Source organism: Pelophylax lessonae (genome assembly GCF_965119305.1).
Source record: "Pelophylax lessonae genome assembly, chromosome: 1".
Lineage (NCBI taxonomy): Eukaryota > Metazoa > Chordata > Amphibia > Anura > Ranidae > Pelophylax > Pelophylax lessonae.
Genome location: NC_138768.1, coordinates 549,897,614 through 549,902,240, shown reverse-complemented (window position 1 = coordinate 549,902,240; position 4,627 = coordinate 549,897,614).

The following is a 4,627-nucleotide window of genomic DNA, read 5'->3' as shown; positions in this document are numbered from 1 at the left end:
ATTATAGGAACGGAAGGAATTTCAAAGTAGTTTTCTTCAGTTAGTCGTGATAGTGCATCCGCCTTTTTGTTCTTATCTGCAGGTGTGTAGGTCACTAGGAAGTTAAACCTTAGAAAGAATAGTGACCATCGTACCTGTCGATGCGAGAGAGTTTTGCTAGTCTGAAGATATTGGAGGTTTTTAATGGTCCGTGTATATAATTATTGGTAATTGGGTGCCTTCGAGTAAATGTCGCCAATTCTCCAGAGCCAATTTTATAGCAAGCAGTTCCTTCTCACCCACGGGGTAATTTATCTCGGGACTGCTTAGGGATTTAGAAAAAAAGGCGACTGGATGAAGTGGTGAAGTGTGGGTTGGTCGTTGGGAGAGTATTGCTCCTACTGCCAGGTTTGACGCATCTACCTCCAGAATGTATTGGAGGGATGGGTCTGGATGGCGTAATATGGGAGCGGAAGTAAACCTTGTCTTTAACAAGTGGAAAGCCTTATTTGCTTCTTCTGACCATTTAATTGGTATTTTTAAGCTAGTGAGCTGTGTGAGGGGTCTCACAATAGCAGAAAAGTTTTTTATGAACTTCCTGTAGAAATTTGAAAATCCCAGGAATCGCTGTAGCGCCTTGCGTGTAGTTGGTGTAGGCCAATCCTGAATGCAGGATATTTTACTCATGTCCATCTCGATTCCTGTTTTGGATATGATGTAGCCTAGAAAGAGTACCTCATCTTTATGGAACAAGCATTTCTTCAGCTTCACATAAAGATTATGTGCAAGCAATCTCGATAATACAAGTCTTACATGTCTTATGTGTTCAGACAGGGTCCGTGAATATATAAGTATATCGTACAGATATACCACAACACAGACATCTAGTAAGTCTTTAAAAATATTGTTTATAAATCGTTGGAAAACTGCAGGGGCATTGCATAGGCCGAATGGCATCACAAGATATTCGAACAATCCGTATCTAGTTCTGAACGCAGTCTTCCACTCGTGTCCATCACGGATTCGAATGAGATTGTATGCTCCTTTCAGGTCTAATTTTGAAAAATAAGTAGCTCCACGCACCTGCTCAATGAGCTCAGGGATAAGCGGTAGAGGATAGCGATCTTTTATTGTGATAGCATTCAATTTCCTGTAGTCGATGATAGGTCTGAGACTTGAATCTTTATTGCGAACAAAAAAGAGTCCTGCTGCTGTGGAAGAAGTGGAAGGTCTAATAAAACCTTTTTCCAAGTTCTCATCCAAATAGGTTTTGAGATGGGCAAGTTCATCCTGTGAAAGAGGATAAACATGACCGAACGGCAATTTGCTATTTGGGAGTAGATCAATGCTACAATCATAGTCTCGATGAGGAGATAATGCTTGAGCATTTTTCTCAAGAAAAACCTCAGAAAGATCCTGATAACATAGTGGTGCAATCTCATCTGTCACCACAGACAGAATCTTCCCGGAAAACGGTAGGTTACACGTTTCCTCGCAATAACAAGAAGGGAAGGTCAAGGACCGTTTCTTCCAATCTATGGTTGGTTGGTGTGTGTGCAACCAGGGAAGTCCCAACACAATGGGAAAGTGGGGTGATGGTATTAAATCGAAGGTAGAAGTCTCCCTATGAGACTCGTTAATAGTGACTAGAAGTGCTTGTGTCTGATCGGTGATCGGACCAGAGGATAACGGAACACCGGTAATAAGACTTACTGAGACAGGTTTGAGTTTAGAAATAATAGGAATTTTATTTAAAGCAGCAAAACATATATCCATATAATTTCCACAAGATCCTGTGTCAATCATGGCCTTAGCAGTAATCCTGTTCTGGTCCCACTGTAATGTCAACAAAACAGAAATGTAGGGGTTAGTGAATGAAGTGGTCAATCCTCCTAGGGAGACATGTGAACACTCACCCTTCTTTTTGTTGACTAGGGGGCAGACGTTTATCTTGTGATCCGGGGATGCACAGTACAAGCAGAGATTTTCATTTCGTCTTTTGGCTTTTTCCATAGTTGATAGCGGTGGGCGTATGGTTCCTACCTCCATAGGAACGGCCAGACTCCGAGAGGAAACGGATAATGGCATTCCCATCTTTTCAGCCTTTCTTTCTCGTAGTCTTCTATCTATGGTAATACTGAGTTGTATTAATGCATCCAGGGTTTTTGGCAGATCCGCTCGGGCGAGCTCGTCCTTAACGGCTTCTGATAGGCCAAGCCTAAATTGGGTTTTCAGAGATGCATCATTCCATTCGGAATCAAGGGTCCATCTCTTGAACTCTGCGACAAAGTCTTCTACAGGCCTGCTTCCTTGTTTCAAGGATCTTAACTGAAGATCAGCAGTACTCTGCCTATTGGGGTCATCATATAGGCTAGTGAGCTCTGCCAGGAACAAGGCATAGGAGTTGAGAAGCTGGTCGTTTTTCTCAAAAAGAGAATCTGCCCAGGCTCGATGATCGCTTGATAGGTAAGAAATAATAGTACAAACCTTAATGTGATCAGTAAGGTAGGTACGAGGTTTTAGCAAAAAAAGTAACTCACATGCGTTTTTAAATTCGCGAAATTTTTTGCGATCGCCTGTAAATACCAAAGGGGGATTTATCTTGAGTTCAGGAGACTGTGCAGAGGTAAGTTGTGTCACTCTAATTACCTGCTGCGACAAAGCCTGATTGTCGTTTTTCAATTCAGCAAGTGCGTGTATTAACGCAGATACTTGCTGTTTTAATTGTGTCACCTGAGTGGCTACTTCTGCTGAATCCATTTTTTGGGGTTCGTTCAATCTGTAACGCTCCTTGCGTTTCTTATAAGGTGTGGATTTTCAGCTGCAGAAGTAGTTCCACGTCAGTAGTCATGTAAGAGATATGCCGAGATACCATTCCCAACCTCAATGACTCATCATGTATGGAAGGTCTTATTTCAGCCAGTAAATACACACAGTAATTAAGCTGGTTCCTAGTGTGACTTTATATACATGTGGTAAGACAATGATAAAGGTCTTAGGGATAGGTTTGAGTGGAAGTGGTAGGTGACAGACACTTGAGATGAGACAGTGCAGATGGATGCAGGAAGAGTTAGCGATCATGTATGATAACAGATGACAGAGTAGCAGGTGCATACAGGAGAGATCAACCCAGTGCAGGAAATAGTAGCAGTAGCCCCAAGAGCTAGCAATCTAGTTATGCAGATGTAAAAGACAGTCCTTGCTATGCAGAGCTAAATAGTGTAAGCCTAGTACAAGTTTATAGAGATTTCCCCTGTGGGGTACTTAGCACTAATAGCGATAGCCGAAGGATCGCTCAGGAGATGCGGATGATCCAGTAGCAGGATGCAGGGATCAGCGCAGCGAGGTTCGTCAGCGAGGAGAGCTTGCAAGCATGGACGCTTCAAGCAAGATTAGTATCCAGGTACTGGTGTTTGAACGAACACATGTGAGTGAGAACCGACGCCCTAAATAGCCATCTAGTCCGGCGCTGAGTGATGACAGCTCCAGTCTTAAAGGTGTATGCGCACCTTTCCAAAAGTAAATGGTAGGGCGCCTACACTTGTGGAAAGTGTAATTTAGGGTACCAAAGGTACCGGAACATTACACAGTGCCGCCATCCATATTCACAAACAGAAGAATTAATACTGTATGAATTAAACAGTGAGTGTTTAGTATTTAGAAGTGGACTTGGTGCCCTGAGGTTGTGTGGTATTTGACCTCATCCTATTCTGGATTGATTGCATTGCATATTTATTTAGTTTTTAATGGTAATATAGCACCGGGGTGGTGTTATTAAGTTTCTGTTGGTGTTTGTTATGTTCAATGTGGTTGTATTTGAGTAAATATATTCACACCTTTATAATTTACTATTGGGGGATTATCAGGGCTTTTTTCAGCGGGAACGCGGGGGAACGCAGTTCCGGCACCTCCAGTCTGAATGTATGCAATGGCAAAGGGGTGCTGGGGTCAGTGGGGTGATCTGAATGGCCTATTGATGCTGGCTGCTGGGGGATATATTGTTGCTGGGGTGAATCTATTGTTGCTGGAGGGCATTTTGTTGTGGGGGGGTTATATTGTTGCAGGGGAGGATTTATGGGGGGGGGGCGATCGTTGCAGGGGAGGATTTATTGTTGTTGGGGGGCTATTGTTGCTGATTGCAGGGGATCTATTTTACTGTTTTTTTCTATTGTTGCAGGGGAAGATGTATTGTTGCTGGGGGGATCTATTGTTGGGGAGTCTATTGTTGCTGATTCCAGGGGATCTATTTTACTGCTTTTCTAGTTATCATTTATACATTCTATACAAATTAACTAGAACCACAACATGATACTTGGATCTGTATTCTCTAAAAGGGGGGGGGGGTACTGGGAAGTGCGTAGAGGGTGGAACCAAAGGACAGTGCTCGGAGGTGGATAAGGGGTGGAAGCAAGGGGTGACTCGGAAGAGGGGAGTACCTGCACCTGTTCGCGGAGAAAAAAAGCCCTGGGGATTATAGCATATTGGGTTATAATATTGGTACATTACCGAGGAGCAGCACAACACCCAGTTGTCATTTTGATTAAATGTTGTGCATACATTTTATTATTTTTCTTAATTTTAATGCTGTTGGTATATCATTAGGTTATGTTGTGAGAGTATTGCATGCATTTAACAAGGATGTGGATTC